Source organism: Oncorhynchus clarkii, chromosome 23 (genome assembly GCF_045791955.1).
Source record: "Oncorhynchus clarkii lewisi isolate Uvic-CL-2024 chromosome 23, UVic_Ocla_1.0, whole genome shotgun sequence".
Taxonomy (NCBI): Eukaryota; Metazoa; Chordata; class Actinopteri; order Salmoniformes; family Salmonidae; genus Oncorhynchus; species Oncorhynchus clarkii.
The window spans coordinates 20,409,702-20,433,639 of record NC_092169.1 but is presented as its reverse complement, the minus strand read 5'-3'; the positions used below and the strand labels follow the sequence as shown (position 1 = coordinate 20,433,639).

General features: G+C 41.7%; 1 protein-coding gene across 1 annotated transcript in view; it reads left to right on the top strand.

The window, feature by feature from the left end:
- The first annotated feature begins 334 nt into the window (after positions 1–334).
- Positions 335–23,938, top strand: part of LOC139381926 (spectrin beta chain, non-erythrocytic 1) — a 122,543-nt gene continuing 98,939 nt past the window's right edge. The window contains exon 1 of the mRNA XM_071125788.1: positions 335–510. The gene's annotated coding sequence lies outside the window, so the exon portion shown is untranslated. The remainder of the gene's footprint in view (positions 511–23,938) is intronic.

Below are 23,938 nucleotides of genomic sequence, written 5' to 3'. Positions count from 1 at the left end.
GATACATAAGTACATACTTTTACTCAAGTAGTATTTTACTGGGTGACTTTTAATTGAGTCATTTTAATTTAAGTTACAGTATCATTACTTTTACTCAAATATGACCATTTTCTATTTCATCCACCACTGAAATTGACCCGGAGCATAACTCGTGTGGCATATAGCCTTCGAACATAAGGGCAGGGTTGAATTTCAGTGGCAGCATAGCGATATAGACCGCAATAAATCCAACTTTTATTTTCAAACAGGTCAATTAAATACCCCAAATCACGCCTGTGGAGAGATGTTGACGAAGTAGCGCTGCGTAGAACCCACTTGGTGTGTGAATGAGACCTTGCGGGCGAAATCTCCGCCCCTTGTTGAGATTGTGCTGCAGTTGGCAGTGCTGTTGCAGCAAAGGAGGTGGAGAGGATTCTTCCATCAGGATTCTACGTTTTGGTCGTCCAGTCTCTGGCTTCGTGCTGTTTGCAGCCTTCTCCGCGGTGAAGTTCATTGCGAATTTGTTGATTGGTAAGTTTGATTATTTTATTGAGATAGGCTATTGGGTTGGTGCTCTTCTCGTTAATCTAAACTATGCGCAGATTAGGGTGCGAAGAATTGTTTCATTGTATCTAGCATCAGTTGCAAAAATATGGAAAGGGGACAGATTTTTTAAAATATCAACGTTGCTAGGGATGCAATCATACGTTGAAGTTGGTTCCTGTTCTTCTATTTACCCCGTAGACGTTGTTTTTGCTTGGAACGCTTTATCAGATTTCTATTGTATTTGTGCAGCATAGTGTTTTTGAAAAGGCCATTCAGAGCTTCTATGAATCAGTTAGCCACTTCGCAGTCACAGAAGTGCGCCATGTTAATATGGAGGGTTAAGAGTGTATAGATAACGGTATACACACAGAAGCCTACTGCATTTTGAAGAGACGCAGGCGTAGTCGCCCTGTATGTAGACAGATTGCAACGCTTATTTTAAACCAAACTGAAATTGTGACATTCAAAGCAAAATCATAGAATGTATTATAGTAACTGTGCGTAATGATATTGAATTGGCGCCCAGATGTAATTATATCTTGATAACTTGAAACCCTTATGTATAAGATATTATAGGCGATAGGTATCCATCACTGTAGACATAATGCCAGGTCTTAATCAGTGCTCTCCGCTACATGTGGCTCGAGGCTACCCTTTGATGTTGTCGAGTTAAAAACATTCAGCGACTTCATGTCATTGGCTCATTTTAAATCACACCCGAACTGCTAAAACGACCATTTGGTGGCAAAATCCCCCATTTGCCTCACATCTTCACAGTTTGGTGCCAAACTAGGTTGTATCTATATTGAGCGAAGTGGGCTTCGGGGCCTTTTAATTGGTTACGAACGCCTTGTGATTATGAGACATCCATGGGCTTTGCTCGCCCGAGTTGCACTGACTGTCGTGATGCAGTTCGGTCGTAAATCATTGCTCTGCTGCAGCATCACTATTGGGAGTAAGCGGGCCTCTTGCTATTGAATATTAATATTTACCACACCATTTCACAAACCCGTTATACCCATTTAGAGTATGGGATACTGCTCCATTAAGCCATCCAATAGGAAACAGTAATGCGCATATGATATACGTCAATAGGTCTCGGCTCAGTTGTTAGGACGGCTAGCTTCATAGGCCGTTGGCCTACTTGTGAACCCTTGGTGATAGTTTATGGTTCGCTGTGCTCTAGTATGAGTATGACTGTGATTAGAATGATCAAAGAGTGTATCTCTCCATTTATCTCTATCTGTCTTTGCCTCCATCTTCTCTTGTTTTCTACATATGAACCAGAACAGTATGTGTTGCAACAGTATTTAGTGCAGACACTGGGTAATGCAGTTTCTTTGGACTTCGGAACCCCTGCCAAAAATATTTAATAAAATTGAATGCATCAGCCCGACAGCCACTCAAAGTATGGACTACTGATCACTGTCCATGGTGCTGAAATTGCAACATGTCTATGCACTGCCGATCAAATCGATGATGGGCTTTCTGTGGTGCCAGGGCGTGTACCCTATAGCTTTGTTTATTGGTAGGCCTATTGGGTGATTATTTTCTCATGTTAAGCCTAACATTTCACAAAGCTATAGTACCGCAAGGCTGCGTTTTAGACTGCTGTCTGGTGGCAATAATGTAATTACTTGTTCATAATTTAACCTGGAAATTCAAACATTGCAGATTGTGAAATGTATTTTTTAAAACAAAAAAGCATACAAAAGCATACTAATTAGCATACTAATTAGTACTGATTAGCATACTAATCAGCAACTAATAGATTTAAAAAATGTATATACAACTGTCCTGTATAGCCTACCTAAACCTGCATTACATAAGTCGTCCTTGCACACTCTCCCAGCTTGGATAGAAAGTTGTTGTGCATAAAACCAGTTTATTATTGCCAAATAAAACACTATCTTACTAGGGATAGTTTCATTATGCAGTGTAACCTACTATCTATAGTGCCTTCAGAAAGTATTCACACCCCTTGACTTTTTCCATATTTTGTTGTGTTTTGTTGTGTTGTGCCGGAATTTAATTAGAAATTACATTTAGATATTTGTCACTGACCTACACACAATACCCCATAATGTCAAAGTGTCAAAGTTGAAATGTTTTTAAAAATATATTTTACAAATAAATAAAAAATGAAAAGCTGAAATGACTTGAGTCAATAAGTATTCAACCCCTTTGTTATGGCAAGGCTAAACAAGTTCATGAGTAAACATTTGCTTAACAAGTCACATTATACGTCATACATTGTATTTAACATGATTTTTGAATGACTACCCCATCTCTGTACCCCACACATTCAAATATCTGGTCCCTCAGTCGAGCAGTGAATTTCAAACACATATTCAACCACAAAGACCAGGGAGGGTTTCCAATGCCTTGTATAGAAGGGCACCTTTGGTAGGTGGGTACAAAAAAAGCAGACATTGAATATCCCTTTGAGCATGGTGAAGTTATTAAATACACTTTGGATGGTGTATCAATACGCCCAGTCACTACAAAGATACATGCATCCTTCCTAACTCAGTTGCCAGAGAGGAAGGAAACCGCTCAGGGATTTCGCCATGAAGCCAATGGTGACTTTAAAACAGTTACAGAGTTGAATGGCTGTGTTAGGAGGAAACTGAGGATGGATCAACAACATTGTTGGTCCCATGTTTCATGAGCTGAAATAAAAGATCCCAGACATTTTCCATACACATAAAAAGCTTATTTCTCTCAAATGTTGTGCACAAATTTGTTTACATCCCTGTTAGTGAGCAGTTCTCCTTTGCCAAGATAATCCATCCACCTTACAGATGTGGCATTTCAAGAAGCTGATTAAACAACATAATCATTACACAGGTGCACCTTGTGCTGGGGACAAAAAAGGCCACTCTAAAATGTGCAGTTTTGTCACACAACACAATGGCACTGATGTCTCAAGTTTTGAGGTTAACGTGCCATTGGCTTGCTGACTGCACGATTGTCCACTAGAGCTGTCGCCAGATAATTTTATGTGAAATTCTCTACCATAATCCAGGCTGAAAATGTCTGCATACTCACCAGACATGTCACCCATTGAGCATGTTTTGGATGCTCTAGATCAACATGTATGACAGCGTGTTCCATTTCCCGCCAATATCCAGCAACACTCGCATGGCCATGGAAGAGGAGTGGATCAACAGTTGAACCCAATCGAACATCCCTGGAGAGACCTGCAAATAGCTGTGCAGCAACGCTCCCCATCCAATCTGACAGAGCTTGAGAGGATCTGCAGAGAGGAATGGGAGAAATTCCCCAAATCAGGTTTGCCAGGCTTGTAGCGTCATACCCAAGAAGACTGGGCTGTAATTGCTGCCAAAGGCGCTTCAACAAAGTACCGAGGAAAGGGTTTAAATACTTATGTTTATGCGACATTTCAGGTTTTTTTTTAATACATTTGCAAAAATCTCTAAACTTGTTTTTGCTTTGTCATTATGCAGTATTGTGTGTTGATTGATGAGGGAAAAAACGACTTTATCTATTTTAGAATAAGGCTGTAATGTAACAAAATGTGGAAAAAGTCAAGGGGTCTGAATACTTTCCGAATGCACTGTACTAGAGGTCGACCGATTAATCGGAATGGCTGATTAATTAGGGCCAATTTCAAGTTTTCATAACAATCGGAAATCTGTATTTTTGGACGCCGATTTAGCCGATTTTTTATTTAAAAAAAAAAAATTTTTTTTTTTTTTACACCTTTATTTAACTAGGCAAGTCAGTTAAGAACACATTCTTATTTTCAATGACGGCCTAGGAACGGTGGGTTAACTGCCTTGTTCAGCAGCAGAACGACTGATTTTTACCTTGTCAGCTCGGGGATTCAATCTTGCAACCTTACAGTTAACTAGTCCAACGCTCTAACCACCTGCCTCTCATTGCACTCCACGAGGAGCCTGCCTGTTACGCGAATGCAGTAAAAAGCCAAAGTAAGTTGCTAGCTAGCATTAAACTTATCTTATAAAAAACAATCAATCAATCATAATCACTAGTTATGGTTGATGATATTACTAGTTTATCTAGCGTGTCATGCGTTGCATATAATCGATGTGGTGCGCATTCGCGAAAAAGAACTGTCGTTGCTCCAACGTGTACCTAACCATAAACATCAATGCCTTTCTTAAAATCAATACACAAGTATATATTTTTAAACCTGCATATTTAGCTAACAGAAATCCAGGTTAGCAGGCAATATTAACCAGGTGAAATTGTGTAACTTCTCTTGCGTTCATTGCATGCAGAGTCAGGGTATATGCAACAGTTTGGGCAGTCAACAGTTTGGGCAGTCAGACATAACATTGATGGTTGTGCAATGTAACAGGAATATTTAGACTTATGGATGCCACCCGTTAGATAAAATACGGAACGGTTCTGTATTTCACTGAAAGAATAAAACGTCTTGATTTCGAAATGATAGTTTCCGGATTCAACCATATTAATGACCTACGGCTCATATTTCTGTGTGTTATTATGTTATAACTAAGCCTATCATTTGATAGAGCAGTCTGACTGAGCGGTGGTAGGCACCAGCAGGCTCGTAAGCATTCATTCAAACAGCACTTTCGTGCATTTGCCAGCAGCTCTTCGCAATGCTTAATTGCGCTGTTTATGACTTCAAGCCTGTCAACTCCCGAGATTAGGCTGGTGTAACCGATGTGAAATGGCTAGCTAGTTAGTGGGGTGCGCGCTAATAGCGTTTCAAACGTCACTCACTCTGAGACTTGGAGTGATTGTTCCTCTTGCTCTGCAAGGGCCACGGCTTTTGTGGAGTGATGGGTAACGCTGCTTCGAGGGTGGCTGTTGTCGATGTGTTCCTGGTTCGAGCCCAGGTAGGGGCGAGGAGAGGGATGGACGCTATACTGTTACACTGGCAATACTAAAGTGCCTTTAAGAACATCCAGTAGTCAAAGGTTTATGAAATACAAATCGTATAGAGAGAAATAGTCCTATAATTCCTATAATACCTAAAACATCTTACCTGGGAATATTGAAGACTCATGTTAAAAGGAACCACCAGCTTTCATATGTTCTCATATGAAACTTAGACGTTAGCTTTCTTACATGGCACATATTGCACTTTTAATTTCTTCTCCAACACTTTTTTTTTGCATTATTTAAACCAAATTGAACATGTTTCATTATTTATTTGAGGCTACATTTATTTTTTTGATGTATTATATTATATAGGGGGGCAGGGTAGCCTAGTGGTTAGAGTGTTGGACTAGTAACTGGAAGGTTGCAAGTTCAAACCCCCAAGCTGACAAGGTACAAATCTGTCGTTCTGCCCCTGAACAGGCAGTTAACCCACTGTTCCTAGGCCGTCATTGAAAATAAGAATTTGTTCTTAACTGACTTGCCTAGTTAATTAAATAAATACAAATTAAGTTAAAATAAGTGTTCATTCAGTATTGTTGTAATTGTCATTGTTACAAATAAATAAAATGTAAAAAATTGGCAGATTAATCTGTATCGGCTTTTTATCGATCCTCCAATAATCGGCATCAGTATCGCCATGAAAAATCATAATCGGTCGACCTCTACACTGTACATCTCCACATATCCCCTTTAATAAAGTCAATCCAACACAGAATTTCCCTGTGAGTGGGTTTGGTTTCCCCATTAGTGGGTTTGGACTGACTTGTATAGCCTCACTCTATCCTCTCCATCTATGGGACCCCTGGTCAGCTGTGCTGTGCAGCCCAGGGTGAGTGCTCTCCTCTGGTTGAGAATGGCTGTGGAGACTGGCATGACCTTGCCTTGTGGGATCCTCTCTGGCTCTCTATCCACAATTCTGTAAGTGGGTTCGAGCCCCATCGGGGAGGGGAAAGGAGGCATGTGCTGGAAAGCTGCCAGCAGATAAGAAATGGAATAGTGCGACAGAGAACTAGTGCGTTTGCCCAACAGCACAGCCCTGGCTAAATATAGACCACTCTGTTTCAGCCGGGAAGGTATTCAGCATCGCCTCCACCTTTTCTCTCTTTTTTTCTGCCCTTTTAGTTAATTCGATGGAGACTCTCTCTCTCGCCTCTTGTGGACTTGTCTGTATAAATGGAGAGATCGAAATTAATGGTTGAAAGCGTTCTCAATGTTCTCAATAGTCTTTTCCTCTGTACCTTTTACCTCCCTTTCTTCTCCTGTCCCTTTACATCAGGCTCTTTGGCATCCATTTCAGCAGTTTAATTCCCAGGCCGCCACCACCTTTTTATCACACAAGAGAGGACATTTTCCTCTTTTTATTTACACTGTGCCGGACCCAGAACCTAAGTGAGGCATGTAAAACATGTCCAGTGCTGATCTTGCTTTGCCTCAAGTTCTAATCACAGAGAGTTATGAGGGGTCCAGGGATGACCTCAGCTTGGGTCAGTCTGTGTTCTCTGACTTTACTACAGCTGTGCCCTGGGTGTCATCTATTCTAAACAACCTGTTGGAAGATTATGCATTATCACTGTTACGGTTGAAGTGTATGTGTGTGTGTGTGTGTGTGTGTGTGTGTGTGTGTGTGTGTGCGTTCGCGTGCGTGTGTGTGTGCGTGCGTGTGTGTGTAATTTATGGGTTGTATGGAATCAAAAGGGAGTTGAATGAAGATAATGGTGTTGCAGTGGGCATTCTGGAATGTGGTGGGCAATGGTAGTGTGTAGAGAGGCCTGGGCTGTGGAATGTGTGATGTTTGACTGGATGGCGGTGGCTGGACAGGAGCTTGGTGCTGGGCCAAATTTGTCTCTACTGCTCAATTAAAAACAGCTACTATTTTTCAATGGGTTTGGATCTGAATGTAAAACATCTCAGTCATGTGTATTCACTTATGGACCCAGGAAGTTTGTGTGAATACATTTTGTGTGCACACCCAAGGGCCCATGCATGGCCCTAGGCCTAGGATTCAAGCCGTATCGCCGACGTTCCGCGTCTTGTAGCCAGATTGACATTTAAAGGCAATGTTCCTGTGTTAGCAGAGACTGCATTCACGGCAAACACTGCATATGTTGGCTCAATTGAAAATTACCTTTTAAATTTCAAGCGCGCTACAACACTGAACTTTGGCGATACTGATTGAATTCAGCCCTTATATTAAGAAGCAAAGTGGAATACAGCATCATTCTGTTGAATCTTACAGCAAGGAGGAGGAACTGCGCTGCTTGAGAGACAGAGGGCAAGGCTTGGTGTGTCTGGCCAGAGGAGAGAAGTGACAGAGGAAACTATAAAAACAGACGGCTGAGTGGCGTTTCAAAATAATGCATGCCATATCGATATTGCACATGTCAATGCTGCGATTTTTATATGAATTTGATTAAACACTCACTCTGGGATATTAAGCACAAAAAATTCATGACATATTGCACAAATTCGATTTGTAACATATCACACGAAATGGATGATGTAGTACACAAAACAATGGGTAGCTGTTTTGGCTCATGAGCCCCACTTTCAAAACTACTGGCAGAAATGATACAAACGTTTGAGAATGCATCTTTAATTGGGCAGCCCTATTTGTTGTGAATGTTTTGCGTTAACCTTCAGGCTTTTGCCTTTTGCTGATGGGGAACGATTTGCTTAGAGGGGGAGAGAGAGAGATGCGACATGACCTTCACTGGGATTACTTTAATTTGATTTTCATATGGCCAAAGGCGTGTCTGTTACATACAACATTAGCTGAAACCCTACAAACTCCCACATGTAACAGCTCTGGGATAATGGTATAGAGTGGGAGTAAAACGCTAGCCAAGGAGACATACACTCTTTGTTAATCTGTTCTATCTCTAAAGAATCATTCTGCAAACACCCCCACATAATGTCAACATAAGGAGATGAAAATGAAGCACCAATATACGTTTGTTTCTTTTTCATTTTTGAGCTCATGAGATGTTTCGACACAGTTACATTTAAACAGAGTCCAAACCCCTCTGCTTTGAATTCAGAGGCTTTGAGAGAGGGTGACATGAAAGAGTTAATGGTAAAGTCAATGTGAAACCCAGTGCTTTCTCAGTACCTCTTTTACAGTGGCAAGAAAAAGTATGTGAACCCTTTGGAATTACCTGGAGTGCTGCATAAATAAATTGGTCATCAAATTTGATCTGACCTTCATCTAAGTCACAACAATAGACAAACATAGTGTGCTCAAGCTAATAACACACAAATTACTGTATTTTCTTGTCTATATTGAGTACATTATTTAAACATTCACTGTGTAAGTTGGAAAAAGTATGTGAACCCCAAGGCTAATGACTTCTCCAAAAGCTAAATGGAGTCAGGAGTCAGCTAACCTGGAGTCCAATCAACGAGGCGAGATTGGAGATGTTGGTTAGAGCTGCCTTGTCCTATAAAAAACACTCACAAAGTTTGCTATTCACAAGAAGCATTGCCTGATTTGAACCATGCCTCGAACAAAAGAGATCTCAGAAGACCTAAGATGAAGAATTGTTGACTTGCATAAAGCTGAAAAGGGTTACAAAAGTATCTCTAAAAGGAATGATGTGCATCAATCGATGGTATGACAAATTGTCTATAAATGGAGAAAGTTCAGCACTGTTGCTACTCTCCCTACAAGTGGCCGTCCTGCAAAGATGACTGCAGAGCACAGAGCAGAATGCTCAATGAGGTTAAGAAGAATCCTAGAGTGTCAGCTAAAGACTTACAGAAATCTCTGGAACATGCTAACATCTCTGTTGACGAGTCTACGATACGTAAAACACTAAACAAGAATGGTGTTCCTAGGAGGACACCACGGACACGGAAGAAGCTACTGCTGTCCCAAAAAAAACATTGCTGAACGTCTGAAGTTTGCAAATTGTACCTGGATATTCCACAGCGCTACTGGCAAAATATTCTGTGGACAGATGAAACTGCAGTTGAGTTGTTTGGAACAAAAACACAACAATTTGTGTGGAGAAAAAAAGGTACAGCACACCAACATCAAAACCCAACTGTAAAGTATGGTGGAGGGAGCATCATGATTTGAGGCTGCTTTACTGCCTCAAGGCCTGGACAGCTTGCTATCATCAACGGAAAATTCCATTTATCAAGACATTTTGCAGGAGAATGTTAGGCTATCTGTCCGCCAATTGAAGCTCAACAGAAGTTGGGTGATGTAACAGGACAATGACCCAAAACACAGAAGTAAATCAACAACAGAATGGCTTCAACAGAAGAAAATATGCCTTCTGGAGTGGCCCAGTCAGAGTCCTGACCTCAACCCTATTGAGACTGTGGCATGACCTCAAGAGAACAGTTCACACCAGACATCCCAAAAATACTGCTGAACTGAAACTGTTTTTGTAAAGAAGAATGGTCCAAAATTCCTCCTGACCGTTGTGCAGGTTTGATCCGGAACTACAGAAAATATTTGGTTGAGGTTATTGCTGCCAAAGGAGGGTCAACCATTCATTAAATCCAAAGATTCACATACCTTTCCCACACTGCACTGTGAATGTTTACACGTTGTGTTCAATAAAGACATCAAAATGTATAATTGTTTGTGTGTTATTAGTTTAAGCAGACTGTGTTTGTCTTTTGTTGTGACCTAGATGAAGATCAGATCAAATTTTATGACCAATTTATTCAGAAATCCAGGTATTTCCAAATGGTTCACATACTTTTTCTTGCACTGTAGATAGAGGAGCTTCAGGAGGTTGTTGTGGATATTAGCTGTACAGGCGGAGCCCCAGAATGAATCTACGGAAATGAGCGATTAGACGTCCCCCTGCGATAAGGCGAGGGTCTTAAACTCTGCTGCAGCTGGACTGGGGTTGTTCCTTTCCCTTTTTATCTGCCTTTTCTTCTCCTTTATTCACAGTAACTGTATGTGAATGTCTCTGTCTTGCTGGCTGTTAATTAAGTCATCTTGGGTCAGTTCAACCTTTCGCTACTATCTGTCCCTTGCTGTGGTTTGAAGCATTGTGAGTTAACCTTTGTCTTTCAGGGGTTAGAAAAACTGTTTACTATCAAGGAGTCATGCTGAGATTTGCTCTAATTGACCTGTTCCCCTCAGAGCCTAGTCCCCCTGTAGTGTGTGTGTGTGTGTGTGTGTGTGTGTGTGTGTGTGTGTGTGTGTGTGTGTGTGTGTGTGTGTGTGTGTGATGTGTGTACTTGTCGTTGTGAGCTTTGAAGTTGTGCCAGTCTCACCCTTAGGAGGAGGATCAGGATCAGCCAAGTACTTGTTGGGCCTCGCCATTGTCAATAATATACTGTTATAATGACAAAGCAGCTGATGGCCTCAACACACAGGCTGTCTGGGTCCTGTAAAGCCCTGTCTCCTCTACAGCCTTAGGGCTAGAGGTCCCTGGAACAACTGCATATGTTAACCAGCATAATGGCAGAAGCTTTTCCAAAAGAATATTGTACTGTAATATCCTACTGCATCCAGATACTCCTTCATATGACGTGTTTGTTAGGAGATCTGTGTGCTTGTTTTTCAATGTGCCTGTGTTTGTGGATGATTGTGTGCCTGGTGAGAGTTCAACTTTTTTTTTTACAAAGGCTGGGGGCTCTGTGGGATTTGGGGGGTTGGGGGATGAGCTATGCAGGGGGAGTATTGAGGAGATTTTCCCCTGGAGTATTATTTTCCCAAAGATACACTTGGCATGTTGGGAAAAAAGTGGGGGCCACTGGCAAAACCCCTCAGAGAGTGTCCTTGTACACATCATTCAGCCACATGGCTCACAGTGGCCACCCAGAATTGATTGCCCAGGAGATAGGGGGGATTGTTTGATTGGCTGACCTGACAATAATGTCACAGCAGGAGATTGACATCAGAGCTGAGAGTAAGGAGAACTGGGGATTCCCAAGGACTAGCCGTTTCATGGTCTTGGTTTCCACTGTGATGCTGGATACTGACCACTGGATAACCCAGCTTAGTTCCCGTGCAGCTCTGCTCTAATAACAGAGCGATGTGAGCATGCCCAGAGACTCACGTATATAATCTGAATAGAGTAATATGACATTCCACAATGCACTGGGGAGGGGGGGGGGGTGATGGATGTGATGGATGTGATGGAATCATCTGTCCGGAGCTTTGCGTGCCGACGGTCGATCTGCCTAGGGCTTCACTGATGGAAGAAACTGAGGATGCTGGAGTGTGTGCATGCACCTACTCAGTGCTCAGCTATGACCCTCCTAGATTTATGGAGGAGTTACAGCACATACTGTAGGGAGGGTGGAGTTCAGGGGAGTGTTCTTCCTGTTCTCTGCTCTGTACGTAGCTGCGGAAGGTGGTAATGAAATGGGAGACGTGCTGCAGAAAGCCTGTGTAAATCCATTGTGGAAATATAACAGATATGGCAGGGGATTGGAGGAATTTCGGAATGCGTTGGCTCCCACTGGTGCTGCCAAAAGTGTACTTTATACCCTGAGCATACCAAACATTAGGACCCCCCCCCCTTGATTAGTCGAGGCATGCACCAGTGTCCAATGCTTCCCACAGTTGTGTCAAGTTGGCTGGATGTCCTTTGGGTGATGGACCATTCTTGATACACATGGAAAACTGTTGAGTGGGAAAAATCCAATTGCAGTTCTTGGCACCTACTACCATACCCCGTTCAAAGACACTTCAATATTTTGTCCTGTAAATGGCACACATACACAATCCATGTCTCAGTTGTCTCAAGGCATAATAATCCTTCTATAACCTGTTTCCTCCCTTTCATCTACACTGATTGAAGTGGATTTAACAAGTGACATCAATAAGGGATCATAGCTTCACCTGGATTCACCAGGTCAGTCTGTGTCATGGAAAGAGCAGGTGTTGTTAATGTTTTGTATAGTGTATAGGGGTGGCAGGGTAGCCTACTGGTTAGAGCGTTGGACTAGTAACCGGAAAGTTGCAAGTTCAAACCCCCAAGCTGACAAGGTACAAATCTGAAAATTAGAATTTGTTCTTAACTGACTTGCCTTGTAAAGGTAAAAAAATAAGTCCTTATATACTAAACACCTTTGATAATTTCTGACATGATTCTTTTACGGAGAAAAAACTATTTTCTTGAGCCCATTTTCCATCTGTATAAACAAATATTAATAAAATAATCGGTACCCTGCAGTATTCAGATACCTGCTGACCAGTAACAGCCTACATTTGAACACAGAAGAAATATATTACTAATAGATGGCTACAAATAACTTGTGTAGAGTCTCAGGGATCTTGTTCCTCCTCCCCTTTCCTTGGCTGTGCACCAATACTGTCCCACCCTGGTCTGAGATGTGAACAACCTGTGCTGTCTGCAGTGCAAATGTCTGAGATAAGCTTCAAAAGCCAAGAAAATGTAATCAAGACAGAGAGAACTGCTAGATAGATGCAGCGTGGGAGTGTTATTAAAACCTGAGGTCTAATCCGAAATATGGTCTCCCAGTGGCCGGTCAAAGTCAGCTGAGGTTAAGCACTGTAGATAAATATTTATGTTTTCCCAAAAGGTAGGACTTGTGGTTTATGGAGAAAGTGAGTAAGTGTTATGAGTGCTAATAAGAAACCAAAAGATGAAAGGGGAGACACTCTCTCTACCTGTGATTCCACATGTGAACATTTGTCAACCTTGACTTGCAAGCCTGCATGTAGTTAATTGTTGGCTGGGTTGTCCTGCTATATGTTGACTTATGTTTAGGATGTCTTGGTGCATCCATATCAGATTTACCATCATCACCACATACCATCTTCCCTGTCCCTGCTGAAGAAAAGCAGGCCCAAACCATGATGCTGCCACCACCATGTTTGACAGTGGGGATGGTGTGTTCAGGGTGTTGCTTTTACGCCAAACATAACGTTTTGCATTGTTGCCAAAAAGTTCAATTTTGGTTTCATCTGACCAGAGCACCTTCTTCCACATGTTTGGTGTGTCTCCCAGGTGGCTTGTGGCAAACTTTAAACAACACTTTTTATGGATATCTTTAAGAAATGTCTTTCTTCTTGCCACTCTTCCATAAAGGCCAGATTTGTGCAATATACGACTGATTGTTGTCCTATGGACAGAGTCTCCCACCTCAGCTGTAGATCTCTGCAGTTCATCCAGAGTGATCATGGGCCTCTTGGCTGCATCTCTGATCAGTCTTCTCCTTGTATGAGCTGAAAGTTTAGAGGGACGGCCAGGTCTTGGTAGATTTGTAGTGGTCTGATACTCCTTCCATTTCAATATTATCGCTTGCACAGTGCTCCTTGGGATGTTTAAAGCTTGGGAAATCTTTTTGTATCCAAATCCGGCTTTAAACTTCTTCACAACAGTATCTCGGACCTGCCTGGTGTGTTCCTTGTTCTTCATGATGATCTCTGCGCTTTTAACGGACCTCTGAGACTATCACAGTGCAGGTGCATTTATACGGAGACTTGATTACACACAGGTGGATTGTATTTATCATCATTAGTCATTTAGGTCAACATTGGATCATTCAGAGATCCTCACTGAACTTCTGGAGAGAGTTTGCTGCACTGAAAGTAAAGGGGCTGAATAATTTTGCACGCCCAATTTTTCAGTTTTTGATTTGTTAAAAAAGTTTTAAATATCCAATAAATGTCGTTCCACTTCATGATTGTGTCCCACTTGTTGTTGATTCTTCACAAAAAAATACAGTTTTATATCTTTATGTTTGAAGCCTGAAATGTGGCAAAAGGTTGCAAAGTTCAAGGGGGCCGAATACTTTCGCAAGGCACTGTAGGTGGGGAGGGAGATAAGAGATCTTGAGCTCTGAAAGGTCCTCTTGACCCTATTTGTTTCAAGTGCTTCTTGCCCATCTAAGAGGAATGGAAATTTGCAGTGGTGAGAAATTTGAAGAATCCCTTTTCCATGCAAGACAACGAGTGTTATTTCAGTGACTGTAGCATTAATAAGTAGCATTAATAACTGTATTTTTAATTGTTATGGATAGAATTGCTGACAGTTTGTGGTTTACAAAGAGTTTAGACAGACTTGTAGCTTCAACACAACATGATTTCTCTCCCCAGATATAGCTCCCAGGAGTCCTTTCCCTTGCTCCTGTCCCAACCGGTCTCTCAGCAAAGCTCCCGTTCAGCGTGGTGCACTGTTCCGCCTCAGTGGAGCCAGATGAAGCAGCCAAGATCCCAAACACAATTCAGATGATCATTAGGAGCTTCCTGTAAACGTGTTTTCACTTTCCACATGAACATTCAGCAGCCCATTATGCAATGCGCTGAGCCCTTCCGTGTGCTATCAGAGACCGGATTTATGTGTGAAGTGTATTTTGCTGAGGAGGGTTCACTGTTTATTTACATTGTGGACATCCTCTTGCTGTGTGCGTGGGGCTAAGCTACAACGTTAAGCTGGGAAAAAAAGAGGATATTCAAAACAAGACCGCCCATCCTAAATCCTCCATTTAAACGTCCCATCACTGGCCCTTACTCCCATTAACCACAAAATGTCCGCCCCACTTTGGAAGTTGTGTATGGCGGGCTTGGCTAGTCCCCAAGGACAGCCAAAGTGCTTATAAGGGTTTCCATGGTGACATATTTGACATAAAATGCTGGGCAGGGCTCCAGTCCTCTGGGTCTGTATGGGCTGAACTGTCTGGATGCCTTGTTCATTTGAGATTAGTTGATGTATGATTTTGATTACTGCATAATTCTGCCTCTCCCTAGTACTCAACACTCTCTGTTACAGTTTGGCTTGGATTCTTGTTTGTTATTAAGGCTAGACACCAGTAGTTTAAGCTGTACAAACAGTATTTCTATGTTTTTTACTACTCTTTATATCATTGACATCATGCTATCGCTATTGTTGTTCGTAGTTGCCATTCTGACTTCGGCCCTGTGTTTTGGCATTCCTCTGCTGAACTGAAGGACTGTACCAAAGGAGAGATGCCTTGGGTCATCAGTCTTATTTCTCTTGGGCCTTATTTTCTCCCAAATTATAGTTTTATGTAATGTACTTTTTTCAGTCCAAGCCCATGAGCAGCAATGAATTGAATTCAGGCTATGCTGCACAACCTTGTGAAATGTGTTGTTCACAGTTGAAGCGTCTGTGCTGTGAATCGAGCCATCTGTAAAGCGCAAAACTGTCAATGGTTCTATTCTCCTGTGCAGGGGAAAGGGAATTATTTTGAGGACTAATTCTCTATCAGATTTGTGCAAATGTGTATATCTGGGAAACTTCAACTAGATCTGCCTGCGTTACCTGGCTGGAGGGATGTGAGGGTCATCTTGGTTTCTTCATGTCGGATCTCTTTCACTAGTGATTTTGTCCAGGCCTTCATTGCTTTTAAAATGGTCTAAATTTGACCAGGGAACTGCGATAGAACATTTCCTTTCTTTGATCAGACAAAGAACTGATATATATTTTTGTGCTGTATGTAACCTTGTTCTTCAATTTAACATATTTGGCATCGGCTTCTTTAAACAGGACTTTTATTATTCAGGACAGGGAAGCGCTCTTCTGAAATGAAATATCCACAGTGCATTTGGCAAAGTCTCAGTTACCCGGCTCAGTGGTGTGAAAGTTACCCAGCTGTTCATCTTGCCTGATATCGGACCAGAAGCCAACTGGAAGACTGGTCGCTTTTAATGCCTGGTTTATTTACTGTACCACGAGGTTTGTCTGTGAGGGGATTATCCTCTCATTTGTTAAACCTGGGTTAATGGCATACCAGGCGTAACATGAAAGTGGCCGAGATCCACAAAAATACGTTGTCGTCAAGTGTTGAGAAATGTGAGCGGTGCTGGTGGGCTGGAGGAGTGCCCGCCCCGAGCTTCCTTCTCTTTCTCCCTTCTGCTACACCACCTAAACGGACTCCTGGGTGGGAGGTTTTACTAAGGTATGCTTTGATACTGACTAGTGCTGTAGACACCTTGCTTGTCAAACAGCTAGCAGGGAGCAGAAGTATAGCATAAGGGAGATATCATATCCTTCTCTTTTGTTTGCTTGGCATTCTCTGTCCTCTTACCCTTCCTCTATTCTCCTCTCAGCTGCGCCTGTGGACATTAACCGTTAATGACTTTGCCCTCTAAGCACAGATCAAAACTGTCTGGTTATATTATTTAGGCTCTGGCTTCAGAGACCCTCAATCCCTAAAGCCTGTGGCCCGCCGCCAGCCTCCCACCCCCCCTCCCTGTCCCCCACCCATGCATGGAGAGGAGTGGCTGTTTTTGGGACAGAGGGAGAAGAGATTTTTGGCAACAGGGATTGAGGGAGTTAACGTTTGAGTGTTTGTACTCTGAGAGGAGAGTGGGTGGGAGAGTAATGGTATCCAGACCATTGTGTGCCTGGAATATGCACTGTTTCTGCCTGTGCGCTGGCTAGGGTTATGTAGTTTTTGGCTTTCAATAGGGGTGCATCAATATATTGGCATCCTTTCTGATTAAAGAGACTTTCCCGGAACTTTGGCAGCTACACAAGTATTTTATAAACCTCTCGGTTTGGGCTGGATGTGTCAACGTGTACTTCATACATGCATAATCTATGAGCAGAAATACTGTTTTACCTCAATTACCCATGAAATCCCTAGTTTGAAAGCAACTGTTTTCTGGAAGCTGGGTGGCGCCATTTTGAGTACTGCAAGCTTGGCCCACATGTGCCAGCCCTCTAGCAATTCGAGTTCCAGCCAATAAACTTCAGGCCCTCACCATTTTGAGTGACAGCAAAGATTATTTATTATATTGAAAAGATAGTCAAGTGACTGCTCTAACAATGGAAATAATTTTTCAAAGATTGAAGGGAGGAAGCGAGATCAGGTGGCACCATTCTAGCCAATGAGAGGGCAGATACAGTACCTTGCAAAGTATTCATCCCACTTGGCATTTTTCCTATTTTGTTGCATTACAACCTGTAATTTAATTTAATTTTTATTTGGATTTCATGTAATGGACATACACAAAATAGTCCAAATTGTTGAAGTAAAATTCTTTTTTTTTTTTAAATGCAAAGGTGGTGCATGTATATGTATTCACCCCCTTTGCTTTGCTATGAAGCCCGTAAATAAGATCTGGTGCAACCAATTACCTTCAGTAAAGTAAATAAAGTCCACTTGTGTGCAATCTAAGCGTCACATGATCTGTCACATGATCTCAGTATATATACACCTGTTCTGAAAGGCCCCAGAGTCTGCAACACCACTAAGCGAGGGGCACCACCAAGCAAGCGGCACGATGAAGCCCAAGGAACTCTCCAAATAGGTCAGGGACAAAGTTGTGGAGAAGTACAGATCAGGGTTGGGTTATAAAAAAAATATCAGAAACTTTGAACATCCCACGGAGCACCATTAAATCCATTATTAAAAAATGTAAAGAATAAGCTCCACAGCGGAGATTGGAGTATCTCTCCATAGGACCACTTTAAGCTGTACACTCCACAGAGCTGGGCTTTACAGAAGAGTGGCAAGAAAAAAGTTATTGCTTAAAGAAGAATTTGTAACAACCTAACCATTACAAAACTTCTATTCAATAAAATAAGCGCCATGTAGAAAATTTGCCATACAAAATGTGTTGCCCAAATTTGACAATCTCTCATTGACTTCCATACAAAAATTCCTCACTTCATGGTCTTATTTTTGTGGACAGATTTTGGACAGAGTAAAACCTCTCGCTTCACCTCTTCCTCTCTGGTGACAGCTAGCAAGATGCACATTGAAAAGTTGCACAATGAAATAATAAAGCTGGCCCAGATCTCGCAAGCATTATCCCATGAGGTAGCCCAACAGCTCAGTAACACAGCAGAGAGAGAGAGAGAGCAATCACTTATTGCACATATCTGCACATACATGATGTAGTAAGCAATTTGCGGGGGCCCATTTTGGCTCTTGACCTCTACTTTGAGAACTACTGGCTAAAAAGTATGCTAATCTTCCAGAAAGTCTATTTAAATGTGGTAGACTATTTCTGCCCTCATGAACATGCACACGAGGTACCAACATGCCCATCAGATTTGATAATGGTACTGAAAATAACTGCTATGGTTTGGAAAGTACTGATTTGATACTGCTGTACAAATAAAATCTATATGCCAATGTATTTCTGCCTGTTATAGTCACTTGCTGTCCTTAGGTCAGTGTTGATGAAACCCATTTTATTCATGGAAAAGGAAAATAGTTCATTTATTTCACTATTGCTGTTTATGAGAAGGGTTTTCCTCTACCATCACCTCCACATTGAAGCCCAGTAAGCTGTGGCTAGAGGCTGTGGCTGACCCAATAGTGTGACATCTCTCTTCCTCTGAATAAAGCCTACTGTGTTACTACGGACGAAGGGAGGTCAGAGAGCGGTTTTCCTCAGTGCACGCTTGCTATTGATCATGAGAGGCGCACACATCCCCACCCCCACATACACTCAGGCCTTTATTCATAATTCATCCACAAAACAGGAGTGTATTTACCAGGAGACTACTGTAATATTGCTAGTGCTGTTGACCAACATGAGTGCTATCTGAACTGAACACGAATGAACACGATGGAGACCGGCACAACCAAATACTTTCTGTGCATTCATCTGATTTGCACAAACACACTAACATCAACATATTTTATTAATGGTAACACACTTTGGGTTCATATGATTGGCTGAGCACTCGTCAGGTGAGAATCTCCCTCTACTTAGGTCGGTAAGACCGTAGCCTTGGTTGGTTAAGAGGCTTCTCCAGGCTGACTGTCACAGTTGGGCTGGCTAGACTGAAGATATTATAATAATCTGGGCACCATCCATTGAAGTACGTATGTAGATACCCAGCTATTTTAAAAAACAGACCCACTCGTCATATTTGGCATGCCAGAGAACTCCCTTGAGTAGGTTTATCACGGCTCCAACACGCATCCCATATTCACTGGATCATTAGACACGGCCCTGTAGGCTCCCTCAGTCTAATGAGGTGATGACGTGTGGCCCCCTCGATTCCACTCCACTGGTCCCACTGTGGCCCTCGCTGCACTCTCACTGTCTCACTGCCACATGTTCTCATCTCTTGGAATCCTCATATGAAGAAGGGAGGAGGGGGGGAGTGGAAAATCAGTCTCCATATTTCAGTTTATTAGCAGAGGGAATGAATGAATCAATGTATTCAATGAGGGTGTTGTGCAATTTGATGTTTATATTGTCCAGAAAGACTTTAATAGATTTTGTAATTTTATCACCAAAGGCAAATACTGCAGCAGAGTTTGTCTGGTCAATGATGTCATTTTCAGAGTGACAATACTGCACTGCAATCACTTCCAATGATTGGCCTCTGGAACTATTGAGAAGTGTGCACTTTCTTTTATTGGCTGTTGGATGTACTTAGGATTACCTGCGTTTCCAAAGGCATGGGCACACACCCCCTCCCTTCTCCCCTCTCAGCAGGGACAGTCAGTGCGCTGTGTCTGACATTCTTTTACGGCACATGACATTGCAGAGGTGTCCGGAAGCCAGTGAATGACTGACTTGATTCCAGCCAGGCTCTGGTTTGACTCTGCAGGGCCACAAAGGGAGGTTGTTATCAGTCCCTTGACGCCAGCACCATGGGATCACCATGGGAGCTGTGGAGAGGGAATAATCACCATGCAGAGGCATACTAGGTCACTGAAGGACTGCCCGCCCAGTCGCCCAGACACAATTCCTAATCACTCTTAGTGTTTGAGATGATGCCTGTTAAGAATCATGTGTATGAGTGTAGTTTGACACAATTATTGGCTCGTAAATAAAAACAGTTTAAACATTATCCCGCTATCAGATTTTCTTCAGAAAGTATAAAGACACCTTGACTTTTTCCACATTTTGTTACATTACCACCTTATTCTATAATGGATTAAATAAAATAAAAAAATCCTCAGTATCTACACAGAATACCCCAAAATGACAAAGCGTAAACAGGTTTTTAGACATTTTTGTAAATGTATTAAAAATAAAAAAACAGATACCTTATTTACATAAGTATTCAGACCCTTTGCTATGAGTTTCGAAGTTGAGCTCAGGTGCATCCTGTTTCCAGTGATAATCCTTGAGATGTTTCTACAACTTGATTTGAGTCCACCTGTGATATATTCAATTGATTGGACATGATTTGGAAAGATTTGGAAAGACACACCTGTCCCACAGTTGACAGTGCATGCCAGAGCAAGAACCAAGCCATTGTCCGTAGAGCTCAGAGACTGGATTGTGTCGAGGCATAGATCTGGGTACCAAAACATTTCTGCAGGCTACAGAAAGATCCTTGATGAAAACCTGCTCAAGAGGGCTCAGGACCTCAGACTGGGGCGAAGGTTCACCTTCTAACAGGACAACGACTCTAAGCAACCAGCCAAGACAACGCAGGAGTGGCTTCGGGACATGTCTCTGAATGTCCTTGCCAGAGCCCAGACTTGAACCCGATCGAACATCTCTGGAGAGACCTGAAAATAGCTGCAGAGAAGAATGGGAGAAACTCCCCAAATACAGGTGTGCCAAGCTTGTAGCGTCATACCCAAGAAGACTCAAGGCTGTAATCGCTGCCAAAGGTGCTTCAACAAAGTACTGAGTAAAGGGTCTGAATACTTATGTAAATGTGATATTTGATAACATAAAAAAAACTGTTTTTACTTATCATTATGGTGCATTGTGTGTAGACTGATGTAACCTAACAAAATGTGGAAAAAGTCAAGGGGTCTGAATACTTTCCGAAGGCACTGTATGACACATGAACATTCTATGTCAACGTGTTTCGATAGGAGTTAGGAAAAGGACATCTATCTCCATCTTGCTTATAGTTATCTATAAGTGACTGCTATTCCTTGGTGAATTCTGTTATTGTGCCTACATAAGCCTCAGAGAAGACATTCAGCTCTCAGACAGAAACGGACATGTATTTTAGACTTCATCACAAAAGACATAGCAACTGCTTAAGACATTAGCTGTCCATTTATTGGATAACCTAATAACCAGGCTGGAATGTTTGACATGGAAAACCCCCAAAATATTTTGTGACCGAGGTTTTGGTATTTTATTGGTGTCATTATGTTATTCTCTTCAGTGTCTGACCGTCTGGTGTAATTCTCCTCCACACTATAGTCCTATATCCCAGATGTTATTGTGGCCTTATGGTCACCAGTTTGGACCTGTCCTCCCTTTTATAAGGTATACATTATTATCAAAGAATGCATATTATGGTCTGGATAGATTTTTAGTAAATCGACTGGAGGCATTCCACAGTGGATCGTGGAACTTGAACAGAATAGTTAATGTCCTGAAGTTAACCTCCCTTATCTGGGCACTGGTGTGGGGTAGGCTTCACCTTGAAAAATATTACAGGAGTGGCTTATAGCTTGGATAGAATAGCCCCACAAGCCTGAATGATGTGTCCACAACTGACTTGAGAAATTCCCTGTCTCTCAGGAGCCAAGGGTAACATAGTCTTCATTTTGTCATACTATGAAGTGAAGGGTTAGCGTGCTGCACTAAGAATGTTGACACTCTGTTCCAGAGACTCTGTCACTTCAAAGTGCTGTTTGTGTACCTTGGCGACCTTGGACTGTCTTTCTCCAAGCAATCTCGATGAAACTCAACAGCTGTCTAACATAGCACAGATGTTGTAGATAGAACCACTCACTGAATCATTCAGAAAAGTTCTGGACAGCTTTCCTCTTCTGTCAGAATGAATGGGAAAGTCTCATTTGACTTGATCGTGCCAAAGCAGGTGACAAGCATGACCCACTTATTTAGTCAGTGTTTTACTGTAGGGCAATTCCACGGTAACAAAATGACGCTGAGACTCACATTTTCACTTTAAAAGTATGACAAACAAAAAGCCTTGATTGCAAAGTTACATTTTCAAAAACACATTTACCCGAAGAACAGTGCACAAGTAAATTTTGGCAACAAAAGGACGGTAAAATGTTCCACAGTTTATTTGACCACGTTTTACAAAAAACAGTTAAATATCTACTCTGAATTAAGATTTAAAGATGTCTGCAGAAAGAATGGGGTGTCAGCTATGATATGAAATCTCTTTTGGTTATATAATAAGTGAAGTGGATTAACACCTGGTAACAGGACGATAGTAACAGAATGACATCATGGGTCCCTAATCTGTACTATACAGAAATGCAGAATTATGAAAGTCATTCTCTTCATGGTGATGTATGCTGAATAGGTACACAAAGGTAGACACTGGCTATTATTCTAATGAGCTCCAACCCTCAAACAAGACCAAACTTGGTACTAATCATAGATGTCTCTGTTTCACAAGTTTAGACATCACAGTACAGCACAGTAGAGTACAGTACGGCATGGTAGAGTAGAGTTCAGTAAATTTTACTGTACTCTACTTTAGTGTACTCTACTAAACTCTACTCTACATTACTGTATTGTACTGACTTATACTCTACTGTCCTTTACTGTGCTAAACTCTACTGTACTGTTTTGTACTGATCTCTACTTTACTGTGCTGTCCAATCTTGTGAAACAGACGTCTTTGATTGGTTCAGATTTGGACTGACCAAATTTCAACTACTTTTGGAAGTCCGGTGCTCAGTGGGTGAGCGGGCTGAGGGAGGGAGAATAATTGTGTTTTTAGAAATATTTACAAATTAATAAAAAATGTTAAGCTGAAATGTCTTGAGTCAGTAAGTATTCAAACCCTTTGTTATGGAAAGCCTAAATAAGTTCAGGAGCAAAAACTTGCTTAACAAGTAACATAAGAAGTTGCACTAATAGTGTTTAACATTATTTTTTAATGATTGCTTCATCTCTGTACCCCACACATACAATTAAGGTCCCTCGGTCGAGCAGTGAATTTCAAACACATATTCAACCACAACGACCAGGCAGGTTTTCCAGTGTCTCGCAAATAAGGGCACCTATTGGTAGATGGGTAAAAAAAAAGCAAACATTGAATAACCCTTTGAGCATGGTGAAGTTATTAATTACATTTTGGAGGGATTATCAATATACCCAGTCACTACAAAGATACAGGTATCCTTAACAAACTCAGTTGCCGGAGAGGAAGGATTTCACCATGAGATCAATGGTGACTTTAAAACAGTTACAGAGTTTAATGGCTGTGATAGGAGAAAACTGAGGATGGATCAAAAACATTGTAGATGTATTATTTTTTATTGAACATTTATTTAACTAGGCAAGTCGGTTAAGAACAAATTCTTATTTACAATGACGCCCTACTTACAATGACGGCCCAGTTTCTCCACAATACAAACCTAAATGACAGAGTGAAAAGAAGGAAGCCTGTACAGAATTTAAATATTTCAAAACATGCATCCTGTTTCCAATAATAAATGAACTTTATGTCCTGAATACGAAGCATTATGTTTGGGGCAAATCCAACACAACACATCAATGAGTTACCACTCTACATATTTTCAAGCATGGTGGTGTCTGCATCATGTTATGGGTATGCTTTCATTGGAAAGGACCAGGGAGTTTTTTTTTGAGGGGGATAAAAAGAAACGGAATAGAGCTCAGCACAAGCAAAATCCTAGACAGACACTGGGAGACAATGTACCTTTCAGC